The sequence below is a fragment of the Macaca thibetana genome, chromosome X, assembly GCF_024542745.1.
Source record: "Macaca thibetana thibetana isolate TM-01 chromosome X, ASM2454274v1, whole genome shotgun sequence".
NCBI classification, from domain to species: domain Eukaryota; kingdom Metazoa; phylum Chordata; class Mammalia; order Primates; family Cercopithecidae; genus Macaca; species Macaca thibetana.
Window position 1 is genome coordinate 74902996 of NC_065598.1, and position 15140 is coordinate 74918135.

A 15140-nucleotide genomic window follows, 5' to 3' on the forward strand; every position below is an offset into this window, starting at 1 on the left:
ATTCAGCAGGGAAGTCATCAGGTCCCAGGCTTTTATTTTTATTTTATTTTCTGGGAGAACATTTACTGTGACTTCAACCTTGTTACTTGTTATTGGTTTGTTCAGGTTTTGGATTTCTTTATAGTTTGTAGATGTCTGGGAATTTGTCCTTTTCTTCTAGGTTTTCCAATTTTTTGGCATATAGTTGCTCATAGTAGTCACTGATGATCCTTTGGCAGTATCAGTTGTAATGTCTACTTTTTCACCTCTTATTTTATTTATTTCAGTCATCTTCCCTTTTTTTCTCAGTTATTCTACCCAGAGGTTTGCCAATTTTGTTTATTTTTTCATGAAACCAACTTTTTGTTTTGTTAAAATTTGTACTGATTCTTTCATTTCAGTTTCATTTATTTCTGCTCTGATCTTGATTATTTCTTTTCTTCTACTAATCGCACATTTGTTTTGCTCTTGCTTTTCTATTTCCTTAAGATGCATCTTGGAAGGCAACCAAGATGACTGAATAGAAACTACTCCACTCTGTGGTTCCCACTTAGAAGGATGAAAACAGCGAGTGAATTCTGCATCTTCAATTGAGGAACCAAGGTTCTCTCACTGGGACTGACTAGTTGGCTGGCATGACCAACAGAGAGCAAGGAAAAACAGGTGGACTGAGGGTCCACATGAGAGCTGCATGGGGCAAAAAGAACTCTCTTCCCCAGCCAAGGGAGGTGGCAAGCAATTGTGATTCCCCTCCCTGAAAACTACATTTTCCCCACAGATGTTTGCAACTAATGGATCAGGAGGTCCCCTCCTAAGCCCACAGCATCAGAGCCTTGGGTCTCAAGCACAAAGTTGTGGAGACTCATGGTGGCTCTTTGGGTGGGTGTCCTCTGGAGCAGGCACTAAGATGCAGGAGTATTTGCATACTCTGGCTCTGGGAACTCCTGTGAGGTAAGATACCCATCTGCCATAAGAAGATCAACCCAAGCCAAATGATCATCAGATTCTCCAAGGTCAAAATGAAGGAAAAAATATTAAGGACAGTCAGAGGGAAAGACCAGGTCTCCTATAAAAGGAAGCCCATCTGACTAACAGCAAACCTCTCAGTGGAAACCCTAAAAACCAGAAGAGATTGGTGGCCGATATTCAACATTCTTTTTAAAAAAGAAGAATTTCCAACCCGGAATTTCATTTCTAGCCAAACTAAGCTTCATACAAGAAGGAGAAATAAAATCTTTTTCAGACAAGCAAATGTTGATACATTTCATCACTGCCAGGTGCCTTGCAAGAGCACCTGAAAGAAGCACTAAATATGGAAATGAGAAAACGCTACCAGCTACTACAAAAACACACTGAGGTACACAAGACCAATTACACTATGAAGCAAATACATACATAAACAAATCTACAAACTAACCAACTAGTATCATGATGTCAGAATCAAATTCACACATAACAATATTAATCTTAAATGTAAATGGCCTAAATGCCCCAACTAAAAGACGCAGAGTGGGAAAAAACTGGATAAAGACTCAAAATCCTTCAGTATGCTGTATTCAAGAGGCCCATCTCACGTGCAAAGACACACATAGACTCAAAATAAAAGAATGGAGGAAAATTTATCAAGCAAAATGGAAAACAGAAAAAAGCAGAGGTTGCAATCCTAGTTTCTGAAAAAAACAAAACAAAACAGACATTAGACCAACAAGGATTTTTTTAAAAAGACAAAAAAAAAAAAAAAAAAAAAAAAAAAAAAAGGCATTGCATAATGGTAAAGGGGTCAATTCAACGAGAAGATCTAATTATCCTAAATATATATGCAACCAATACAGGAGCACCCAGATTCATAAAACAAGGTCTTAGAGACCTACAAAGAGACTCAGAATCCCACACAATAATAGTGGAAGACTTTAACACCCCACTGTCAATATTAGACAGATTATTGAGACAGAAAATTAACAAAAATATTTAAGACTTGAACTCAGCTCTGGATCAAGTAGACCTGATATATATCTACAGAACTCTACATCCCAAAACAACAGAATATACATTCTTCTCAGTACCACATGGCACTTACTCTAAAATGGATGAAATAGTTGGAAGTACATCACTCCTCAGCAAATGTAAAAGAACTGAAGTAATAACAAACAGTCTCTCAGGCGACATCACAATAAAATTAGAACTCAAGATTGAGAAACTCACTCAAAACCACACAGCTACATGAAAATTGAACGAACTGCTCCTGAATGATTCCTGGGTAAATAACAAAATTAAGGTGGAAATAAGGAAGTTCTTTGAAGCCAGTGAGAACAAAGATACAACATACCAGAATCTCAGGGACACAGCTAAGGCAGTGTTAACAAAGAAATTTATAGCACTAAATGCCCACATCTAAAAGTTAGAAAGATCTCAGATTGATAGTCTAGCATCACAACTAAAATAATTAGAAAACCAAGAGCTGAGAATGATTGTTTCCAGCTGCATCCATACTCTCACTTATAGGTGGGAATTGAACAATGAGAACACTTGGACTCTGGAAGGGGAACATCACACACCGGGGCCTATTATGGGGAGGGGGAGGGGGGAGGGATGGCATTGGGAGTTATACCTGATGTAAATGACGAGTTGATGGGTGCAGCACACCAACATAGCACATGTATACATATGTAACAAACCCGCACGTTGTGCGCATGTACCCTAGAACTTAAAGTATAATAAAAAATTAATAAATTAAAAAAATAATAATGAAAAAAAGAAAACCAAGGGCAAACAAACCCCAAAGGTAGCAAAAAACAAATAAATAACCAAGCTCAGAGCAGAACTAAAGCAGATAGAGACACGAAAAACCCTTCAAATAATCAATGAATCCAGGAACAGATTTTTTTAAAAAAAATAACAAAAAGATAGTTTGCTAGCTAGACTAATAAAGAAAAAAGAGAAGAATCAAGTAGTCACAATAAAAAATGATAAAAGGTGTTATCACCACTGATCCCACAGAAATACAAGCATCAATCAGAGAATACTATAAAAAGCTCTGTTCAAATAAACTAGAAATCTAGAAGAAATAGATAAATTCCTGAACACATACACTCTCCCAAGGCTTAACCAGGAAGAAGTTGAATCCCTACATATACCAATAACAAGTTCTGAAATTAAGGAAGTAATAAATAGCTTACCAACCCAAAACAGCTCAGGGCCAGATGGGTTTACAGCTGAATTCTATCAGAGGTAAAAAGGGAAGCTGGCACCATTTCTTCTGAAACTACTCCAAGCAATTAAAATGGAAGGATTCCTTCCTAATTCATTCTATAAGGCCAGCATCATTATGATACCAAAACCTAGAAGAGATACAACAAAAAAAGAAAACTTTACGTCAATATCCCTGATGAACATCAATGCAAAAATTCTCAATAAAATACTGGCTAACAGAATACAGTACCATATTAAAAAGCACTTGGACTCGGGAAGGGGAACATCATACACCGGGGCCTATTATGGGGAGGGGGGAGGGGGGAGGGATTGCACTGGGAGTTATACCTGATGTAAATGACGAGTTGATGGGTGCTGACGAGTTGATGGGTGCAGCACACCAACATGGCACAAGTATACATATGTAACAAACGTGCATGTTATGCACATATACCCTAGAACTTAAAGTATAATAATAATAATAAAATAAAATAAAAAAAGCTTATCCACTATGATCAAGTTGGCTTTATTTCCGGGATGGAAGGCTGGTTAAACCTAAGCAAATCAATAAGTATCATTTGTCACATAAACAGATCTAAAGACAAAAACACATAATTACGTTAATAGATGCAGAAAAGGACTTTGACAAAATAAAACCTCTCTTCATGTTAAAAACTGTCAGTAAATTGGGTATTGAAGAAACATACCTCAAAATAATAAAAGCCATTTAGGAAGAACTCACAGCCAATATACTGAATGGGCAAAAGCTGGAAGCATTCCCCTTGAAAACTGGCACAAGACAAGTATGCCCTCCCTCACCACTCCTATTCAACATAGTATTGGAAATTCTGGCTAAGGCAATCATGCAAGAGAAAGAAATAAAGCATATTCAAATAGCAAGAGGGGAAGTAAAATTGTCTTTGCTTACAGATGACCTAATTCTATGTCTAGAAAACCTCATCGTCTCAGCACGAAAGCTTTTTAAGCTGATAAGCAACTTCAGCAAAGTCTCAGGATACAAAATCAATGTGCAGAAGTCACCATCATTCCTACACATCAACAACAGGCAAGCAGAGAGCCAAATCAAAAATAAACTGCCATTCACAATTGCTACAAAGAGAATAAAATACCTAGAAATACAGCTAACAAGGGAAGTAAAGGACCTCTTCAAGGAGAACTACAAACCACGGCTCAAGGAAACCAGAGAGAACACAAACAAATGTAAATACACTTCATCCTCATGGATAGGAAGAATCAATATCATGAAAATGGCTGTAATGTCCAAAATAATTTATAGATTCAATGTTATTCCCTTTAACCTACCATTGGCATTCCTAACAGAACTGGAAAAAAAGTTATTTTTAAAATTCAAATGGAACCCCCAAAGGGCTTGTATATCCAAGATAGTCCCAAGCAAAAAGAACAAAGCTGGAAGCATAATGCTACTTAACTTCAAACTATACTAAAAGGCTATGGTAACCAAAGCAGCACAGTACTGGTACAAAAATACGCACATAGGCATGGGAAAAGATTTCATGATTAAATCACCAAAAGAATTGCAACAAAAGCAAAAATTGATCAATAGGATCTAATTAAAGAGCTTCTGCACAGCAAAATAAACTATCGTCAGAGCAAGCAGGCAACCTACAAAGTGGGAAAAAGGTTTTGCAATCTATTCATCTGACAAAGTTCGAATATCAAGAATCTACAAGGAATTTAAACTAATTTACAATGAAAAACAAACAACCCTATTAAAAAGTGGGCAAAGGACATGAACAGACATCTCTCAAATGAAGACATTCATGCACCCAAAAGCATTGAAAAAAACTCAACATCACTGATTATTAGAGAAATGCAAATAAAAACCACAATGAGATACCATCTCATGCCAGTCAGAACGACAATTATTAAACAGCCAAAAAACAACAGATGCCGGTGAGATTGCAGAGAAATAGGAATGCTTTTATGCTGTTGGTGGAACATAAATTTGTTAAACCATTGTGGAAGATGAGGTGGTATTCCTCAAAGATCTAGAACCAGAAATACCACTGGACCCAGCAATCCCAGTACTGGGTATTTACCCAAAGGAACATAAATCATTCTATTACAAAGATACATGTGTGCTTATATTTATTGCAGCATTATTCACAATAACAAAGACATGGAATCAACTCAAATATTCATCAAAAACAGACAGACTGGATAAAGAAAATGTGATATATATATATATATATATATATATATATATATATATATATATATATATATACACCATGGAATACTATGCAGCCTAAAAAGGAACAAGATCATGTCTTTTTCAGGGATGTGGTTGAAGCTCGAAGCCATTATCCTCAGCAAAGTAATTTACAAACAGAATATCAAACACTGCTTGTTCTCACTCAAAAGTGGGAGTTGAACAATGAGAACACATGGACACGATGAGGAGAATAACACACACTGGGGCCTGTTGTGGGGTGTGGTGGTGGGGAGTGAGAGAGCATTAGGAAAAATAGCTAATGCATGGTGGGCTTAATATCTAAGTGATGGGATAATAGGTTCAGCAAATCACCATGGTACACGTTTCCCTATGTAACAAACCTACACATCCTGCACATGTATCCCAGGACTAAAAATAGAAATTAAAAGAAAATAAAGAAAAACTTTTTTCTTAAATCTTAAAATGAAGATTTTTTTTTTTAAAGATGCATCATCTTAAGACAATTTATTTGAAGATTTTCTTCTTATTTGATGTAAGTGCTTATAGGTATAAATGTCACTCATAGTACTGCTCTCACCTTATTAAAAAGGTTTTGGTATACGGTGTTTCCATTATCACTTCTTTGAAAAAGTTTTTGAATTTCCTTCTTAATTTATGGACCTATTAATCATTTAGGAGCATGTGGTTTTATTTCTATTTGTGTAGTTTCCAAAATTTCTCTTATTTATTTCTAGCTTTATTCCATTGTGGTAATAGAAGATGCTTAATATTATTTCAGTTTTTTGAATGTTTTGAGACTTGTTTTATGACCTAACACTATTCTTGAGAATGACTTATGTGCTGAGAAGAAGAATGTGTGTATTGCAGCTGTTGGATGGAATGTTCTGTAAATAAAATTCCATGTTTCTTCCTTGATTTTTTGTTTGTGTGATCTCTTCAATGCTGAAAGTGGGCTGTTGAGGTCTCCAGTCATTATTGTATTGGGATCCATCTCTCTCTTTACCTCTAATAATATTAACATTATATATCTGGGTGCATGTATCTTTAAAATGGTTATATCCTCTTACTGAATTTACCCCTATATCATTATAAAATGGCAAAAATTCTCTCTTTATGCTTTATGTTTGAAATCTATTTTGTCTAATACAGGTATAGCAACTCCTATTATTTTTTTGGTTTCCATTTGCATGGAAATTTTTCTCATCTCTGTATTTTCATTCTGTGTGTGTCTTTACATGAAGTGTTTTTCTTGAAGGCAACAGGCTATTGGGTCTTGTTGTTTTATCTATACAACCACTCTATGTCTTTTGATTGGAGAGTTTAGTTCACTTACATTCAATGTTATTTTTTACAAGTAAAAACTTACTCTTTCCATTTTATTTGTTTTCTGGTTGTATTTTTCTCTTCTCTTCTTTCTTTCTTTCCTTTCTGTATTTGTTTTAGTGAAGGTGATTTTCTCTAGTGGCATGATATAATTTCCAGCTTTTCATTTTTTGTATATCCATTTTATGTTTTTTTGATTTGAGGTTATCATGATATTTGCAAATACTATCTTATAACTCATTATTTTAAATAGATAATAACTTTTTTTTTTTTGAGACAGAGTCTTGCTCTGTCACCCAAGCTGGAGTGCAGTGGTGTGATATCGGCTCACTGCAACCTCTGCCTTTCAGGTTCAAGCAATTCTCCTGCCTCAATCTCCCAAGTAGCTGGGACTACGGTTGTACGCCACCACGCCCTGCTAGTTTTTGTATTTTTAATACAAATGGTGTTTCACCATGTTGACATGTTGTCCAGGTTGGTCTTGAACTTTTGATCTCAGGTGATCCAGCTGCTTCGACCTCTCAAAGTGTTGGGATTACAGGCGTGAGCCATCATGCCCAGCCTAACTGCCCAGCCTAAACTGATGACAACTTAATAATGATGACAACTAAATCATCATGCCCAGCCTAAACTGATGACAACTTAAATGCTGATTGCATGAACACAAAAGCAAAAATAAAACTGATAAAACCTCTATTTTAACTTTATCACTCTGCTTTTTAACATTTTGTGGTTTCTATTTGTATCTTATTTTACTGTCTATAGCTTGAGAAGTTGTAGTTATCATTTTTGATTAGTTTATCTTTTAGTTTTTCTGCTTAGAGAAGAGCAGTTTAGACATCATAATTACAGTGTTTTAATACTCTGTGTTTTTTGGTGTTCCTACTCTTACAAGTGAGTTTTTAAACTTCAGATCATTTATTATTGCTCATTACCGTCCTTTTCTCTCTAAAGATTTTCCTTTTGCATTTCTTTTAGGACAGTTTTGATACTGAGAAAATCTCTCAGCTTTGTTTTATCGGAAGTCTTTGCTTGTCCTTTATGTTTGAAGTATATTTTCACTGGATACACTCTTCAAGGAAAATGGTTTTTTTCCTTCAGCATTATAAATCTGTCATTTCTCTCTCTCCTGGCCTGTAAGGTTTCCACTTATATGACTGCTGCCAGTTGTATTGGAGCTCAATTGTATGTTATTTGTTTCTTTTCTCTTGCTGCTTTTAGGATTCTTTCTTTATCTTTGACCTTTGGAAGTTTGATTACTAAATGCCTTGATGTGGTCTTATTTGGCTTAAAGTTCTATAACCTTCTTGTGCCTCAGTGTTCATATTTTTATCTGGATTTAAGTAGTTCAAGTTAGTTTGTTACAACTTTGAGTAAATGTTTTACTTCTATCTTTTTCTCTTTCTTCTCTTTAAGGTGAATAGCTCTCAGATTTTCCCTTTTGAGACTATTTTTCCAAATCCTCTAGGTGTTCTTGTTACATTATTTTTGCTTTTGTCTCGTCTGACTGTGTATTTTCAAACAACTTGTTTTCAAGCTCATAAATTCTTTCTTCTGCTTGATTAATTATTCTTTAAGACACTATGATGCATTCTTCAGTGTGTCAATTACACATTTCAACTCCTGTTTATTTTTAATTACTTCAATCCCTTTGTTAACTTTATCTGATAAATTCTGATTTTTTTCTCTGTGTTATCTTTAATTTTGTTGAATTTTCTCAATGCAGCTATTTTGAATTCTCTGTCTGAAAGATCACATGCTTCTGTCTCTCCAGGATTGGTTACTGGTGACTTATTTAGTTCATTTGGTGAGGTCATGTTTTTATGGATGGTTTTGATGCTTGTGGACATTAGTTTGTGTCTGGGCATTGAAGAGTTAGGTATTCATTGTAGTCTTCACAGTCAGGGTTTGTTTGTACCCTTCCTCTCTGAAAAGGCTTTCCAGGCATTCAAAGGGACTTTGGTATTGTGATCTAAGCTGCATCTGCATCAGGGAGCATCCCAAGCCAAGTAAGGCTATAGTTCTTGCAGACTTGTTGAAGAACCCCCTTGGTGGTCTTGAATAAGATCCAGAAAAATTCTGGGGATTACTAGGCAGAGACTCTTGTTATCTTCCCTTGCTTTCTCCCAAATAAATGGAGTATCTCTGTGTTGAGACACCTGGATATGAGAGTTGGGTGAGAAAAGCACCCCTGTGAACACCACCACTGATACTGTGCTGGGTCAGACCTGTAGTGAGCCTTGTATTCGATCTTGCCCAAGGCCTGCTGTAACCACAACCTGGCTACCACATATGTTTGTTTAAGACCCTAGGCCTCTGCAATCAGCAGGGGGCAAAGCCATACAGACTTGTTTCCTTCCCTTTGGGGCTGTGAGTTCTTCCTGGCCTTGGATGGGTCTAGAAATGCCATTTGGGAGCCAGGGACCAGAGTAGAATACCTTTAAAAGTCTACTTGGTGCTCTACTGTACTGTTGCTGGACTGAGTCTTATGAAACTCTCATTTGTTCTCTGAGGAATTTAGACTAGAATGCCTCTAATGTCTCCTCTAGCTCTGTCATAGAGATTAAATTTGTACCACTCTTCTCACCCCTTTCCACAAGCAGAGGAACTTCACTTCATGGCCACCACAACTACAGGGCCATGCAGAGTACTGCCAAAGTTCACTTAACACTCAAGGTCTCTTAAGTTAGATTGTTGTGAATGCTGCTTGGACTTAAGAGTCACCCATCAGGGTGGTGGGCTCCCCTCTGGCCCAGCGTAAGTCCAGAAATGCTGTCAAATAACCAAGGCCTATAATAGGTCATCCCAAGAGCCTGCTTGGTGTTCTACCCCACTGTGCCCAAGCTGGTATTTGATTTTTTATTCTTATGAATTTGCTTTATTTTTTTGTAGATAACTGTTAAATTTGGTGATCCTGCAAGGGGAGCAACAGATGGAGGCTTCTATTTGGCCACTTTGCTTTGCCCACAGCCAGAGTCACTCTTTGATGAGGCAGCAAGGGAATAAGTTAACTCAGGATTTGCTAATTGCCTCAGTAATAGAGATTTGCTATTGACCTTTTATTGTCTATTGTGTTTGTTGATGACAGTTTTGTTTTTCTCTGTTTTTATTTTCACATGTAGGTAAAATAAAGTTTTACTTTGTTCTTCAAAACAAACAAACCCAACCACTTTGAGGCAGTGTGAGATTTTGGAAAGAAAATGTGACCAGGATTCAGAGGTAGGAATTTAGACTAGAATGCCTCTAATGTCTAGAATGCCTCTTTAGTCTTGGATTGTGTGTTCTTACAAAACCCTCATGCATTATCTGAGAAATTTGGACTAGAATACCTCTAATGTCTCTTCCAGCTCTGTCACTGTGAAGCTAGTGCAATGACTCTTTTTTTTCCCGTTCTTAATTTTACTTATAATATTCCGATTATTCTGATCTGTCAGCCCATTGTTCTGGGCAGGGAAAAAAAAAAAAACAAAAAACAAAACAAAACAAAACAAAAAAAAACAGATGCACCCCTTTGGATAATGTGGATAAGGTGGAATGTCTTCAGGTGGCTCTAGTAAAATAAAAATAAATAATAGAATTGAAGTACAAAGAGTAACATATTTATAGTCATTATCATTCATGGGGTTCAGAAATGTATGACTTGAGGTTTAGGAGGAGGCAAGAAAAATTATTAAGCTTGAACACAAATATGAGCATGAACACAAGGTGTTACCAGGCTGGATGGACAATTTAGAATGGGCCTACTTTGGCAGTTTTGGTTATTGTGGTAAGGGTAAAAATGGGAAAGCACAGAGGTGAAATATCTATGGGCTATCTATGGCAAGAAGTGGGTGGTTATTTAGAAAGCTTCCTCAATAGAAAAGTAATAATGAACTGAGCATCTTCTGTGTGCAAGGTATGTGACATTCATCGTGCCAATTTGATCCTCAGAATAACCCTGTTAAATTGTTGTTATTAGGCTTATTTTACAAAAGGACAAAACAAAGGATGAGAAAAGTTAAGTAAAATACCCATGTTCATGCAGCTAGTATGTGGTAGAGCTGGGGTTCAAATTCAGGTCTGTCTGAATCCAAAACCCATTTTAATCTTTTTCTAAACTGCAACTCTGCATTAATAGGTACGAAATAAAGACAGAAGAAATAGAGTTACATGTGGAATCAGAATAGAATAACAGTTCAGAGTATGGACTCTGGAGTCAGATTACCTGAAGTGGAATTCGTGATGCAAGCAGGCAAGTCATTCAAATTCTTTGGCACTCAGTTTCTTCATTCATGACATGGCAAAGTTAATATCAATTTCAAGGGGTTATAGTTAGAATTAAATGGGTTAGTCTATGTAAATTTGGGGGCACAATAAATATAAAACACTAAATCATAATAATAAATATTAACTAATAAAAGAACCAGATCCCAAGAAACATTTACATTTTAAGTGACTAAAATGTAATGGGCCCCAGGAGAATATTTTTCCACTTAACAATTGTGATTTGAGTCAATTCTTATATAAAATTGTGGGTGTCAATTATCAATGAGTGCTTCATTTTAAGAAGCCTTTTTTATCTAAACCTTCTTAAACATTAAAAATGTGGTTCTTGTTTTTTATTACAATAGACAGAACCAATAAAAATCTATGTGCCTTTTGTCTTACTGATCATATTAAATGATAAATTCAGTCAAGCGACTGGCCTGATAATTAAAAAAGAAAACAGTTGAACTGCTAACCTACAAATGTAGCACTAGGTTCATTTTAAATACCAGAAAAACGATCTTCAGTAGACCAACTCTGTTAACATTTTCACTTGTCATCCAGACAGCTTTTCACCATGAAGGCTTATCCTCCAAAATGTTTCCATTTACTGTGATTTACTTTCTAGTAACTTTAGAAAGGACTAATTGCAATATGTCCTGGAAAGGAAAGAAAGGAGGCACTTTAATTCTACTGAAATTGAGATTCTATTGGTTTGATTTCTTCTGAGCTCTTCAGAGAGTTCTCAAAGATTTCTGAGAGTAAGAGAATTCCCCTTTTCATGTGAAAACAAACTTCTGCCTCTAAACTGAGTGTGCTGAACCTCCCAGATTTTTCCAGCGTTGGCTTGTGATCTGAGTTACATGCTCAATGAGACAAGGCAGGATTTTAACAGGAAAACTTTAAAGGCTGAGTGTGTTTACCTTTCATTTTGGTGCCTTTGATGTTGGATTTATATTCAATTGACCAAGGGTTTACTGACCTCATTAATCTTGCTTCTTCTCAGAACTGATTCCTCATAGAAACTAAGATCTGTATATCCCCTTTTTTTTTTGTTTGAGTGGGCAAGAAGTTCCACAGGTGTGAAGCTGAATGTTCATTTCCATTTCATACCTTTCTAGACATTTATTAATTAAAAGCAGTAGTTGCTAACTAGGGACAATTTGAATCAACCCCACAGTGTTTAGGAGGGATTCCATGGAACAAGAGTAACACTCTATTTCTTCTAGTCACGTAGACAGACAGGCCTGTCTTATTCTACCCTCTGATTTCTGCTGCTTCTCCTCATAATCCACTTTAGATCTAGACAGTACAGAGGTAAAGGAAGTATTAAAGTTAAATGCACTCCTCCTCCTCTACCATGTATTTTTTAATCTAAATTGCAGGGAAAGAGAATCAAGAACGTTGTTTTATCTATTATTCTTCTACATTTCACTGCATTTCTTGAACAGAAATCATTAGGTCATTCTCAGAGTCATTAGAGCAGATTAAATTTTTACTCCTCACAGGGTCAGCACTGTCATAGGGTCTGAGAAGAAAGAAAATCTTTGTTCTGTTTCTTACAATCAAATTGGGAAAAATGAGACAGACACATAGACTTACATAAATCAGGCAGTAAATCATTAAAACATTAATTATGTGTTGGTAGAGTTGGTTGGAATGAAGTGAAGGGAGAGCTCAATTTAGAATAGTTACAGAAGTGATATTGTTGGTCTGTGTCCCCACTCAAATCACATCTTGAATTATAATTCCCATAATCCCCATGTGTTGTGTGAGGGACCTGGTAGGAGGTAATTGAATCATGGAGCCGATACCTCCATGCTGTTATTGTAATAGTGAGTGAGTTCTCATGAGATCTGATGGTTTTATAAGAGGGTTATCCCCCTTTTGCTTGGCATTTCAGCTTGGTGCCACCGTGTAAAGAAAGATGTGTTTGCTTCCCTTTTTGTCATAATTGTATGTTTCCTGAGGCCTTCCCAGCCACGCAGAACTGTGAGTCAATTAAATATCTTTCCTTTATAAAGAATCCAGTCTTATTAGTAGTGTGAGAATGGACTTATATAGTAAATCGGTACCACAGAGAATGGGGTGTTGCTGTACAGATACCCCCAAAATGGGGAGGCAGCATTGAAACTGGGTAACAGGCAGAGATTGTAACAGTTTGGAGGGCTTAAAAAAAGAGAGAAAAATATGGGAAAGTTTGGAACTTCTTAGATGGCTTTGACCAAAATGCTGATAGTGATATGGATGATGAAGTCCAGGCTGAGTTGGTCTCAGATGGAGATAAGAAACTTTTTGAGAACTGGAGTAAAAGTCACTCTTACTATCCAAAGAGACTGGTGGCATTTTGCTCCTGCCCTAGAGATCTGTGGAAATTTGAACTTGAGAGAGACAATTTAGGGTATCTGGTGGAAGAAATTTCTAAGCAGCAAAGCATTCAAGAGGAAGTAGAGTAAAACTGGAAAATTTGCAGACAGATGATGTGACCCCCTCCCCCTGAAAAAAAGCACATTTTCTGGGGAGAAGTTCAAGCCCACTGCAGATATTTGCATAAGCAATGAGAAGGTGAATATGAATCACCAAGACAATGGGGAAAATGTCTCTAGGGCATGTCAGACACCTTTGTGGCAGCCCCTCCCATCACAGGCCCAGAGGCCTAGGAGGAAAAAATGGTTTTGTGGGCCAGGCCCAGGGGACCCCCTGCTGTGTGAAGCCTAGGTACTTGGTGCCCTGCATCCTAGTCACTTCAGCCATGGCTAAAAGGGGAGAAGGTACAGCTTGGGCTGTGGGTTCAGAGGGTGCAAGCCTCAAGTCTTGGCAGCTTTTAAGTGGTGTTAAGTCTGTAGCTGCACAGAAGTCAAGAACTGAGGTTTGGAAACCTCCACCTAGATTTAAGAATATATATGGAAAAGCCCAGATGTCCAGGCAAAAATTTACTGCAGGGGCAGACCCCTCATGGAGAATCTCTGCTAGGGCAGTGCAGAAGGGAAATGTGGGGTTGGAGCCCTCACACAAAGTCCCCACTGGGGCACTGCCTGGTGGAGCTGTGAGAAGAAGACCACCATCCTCCAGACACCAGTTGCACTGTGCACCTGGAAAAGCTGCAGACACTCAACACCAGCCCAGGAAAACAGAGGAGAGGGTGGCTATATACTGCAACGCCACAAGGATGAAGCTGCTCAAGGCTGTGGGAGCCCACTTCTTGCATCATTGCGACCTGGATTTGAGACATAAAATAAAAGAAGATCATTTTGGAACTTTAAGGTTTAATGACTGCCCTTTTGAATTTCTGACTTGCATGGAGCCTGTAGCTCCTTCATTTGGCCAATTTCTCACATTTTGAACAGGTGCATTTTCCCAGTGCCTATACCCACATTGTATCTAGGAAGTATCTAAGTTGCTTTTGATTTTGCAGGCTCGTAGGTGGAAGGGACTTGCCTTGTGTCACATGAGACTTTGGACTTGGACTTTTGGGTTAATGCTGAAAAGGATTAAGACTTTGTGGGATTGTTGGAAGAGCATGATTGTGTTTTTGAAATGTGAGGAAATGAGATTTGGGAGGGGTCAGGGGCAGAATTATATGGTTTGGCTGTGTCCCCACTCAAATCTCATGCTTGAATTGTAGTTCCCATAATCCCCACGTGTTGAGGGAGGGACCTGATGGGCAGTAAGTAAATCATGGGGTCAGTTTACTTCATGCTGTCTGGTGATAGTGAGTGAGTTCTCATGAGATCTGATTGTTTTATAATGGACTTTTCCCTCTTTTGCTCAGTACTCTGCTTGCTGCCACTATGTAAAGAAAGATGTTTGCTTTTTCTTTCACTATGATTGTAACTTTCCTGAGGTCTCCCCAGTCATGCTGAACTGCGAGTCAATTAAACCTCCTTCCTATATAAATTACCCAGTCTCGGATATGTCTTTATTAGACACATGAGAATGGAGTAATACAAAAATGCTTAATAGTGTAAGGTAATGATATTTTAAGTATGGGTAGAAGTTGGATAAATAAGTGATGATGAAATTAGGTAGCAATAGGGAAAGGTTCATAACATGAGCAAAAACAAGAAGGTATACAAACAGATGTGTATAGGACTATGAGGAGAACACCCTAGAAGGACAAAAAGTACTGAGGTGACAATCTTACTTAAATTACAATGAGACATTCTACATTGGATAAAATGAGATG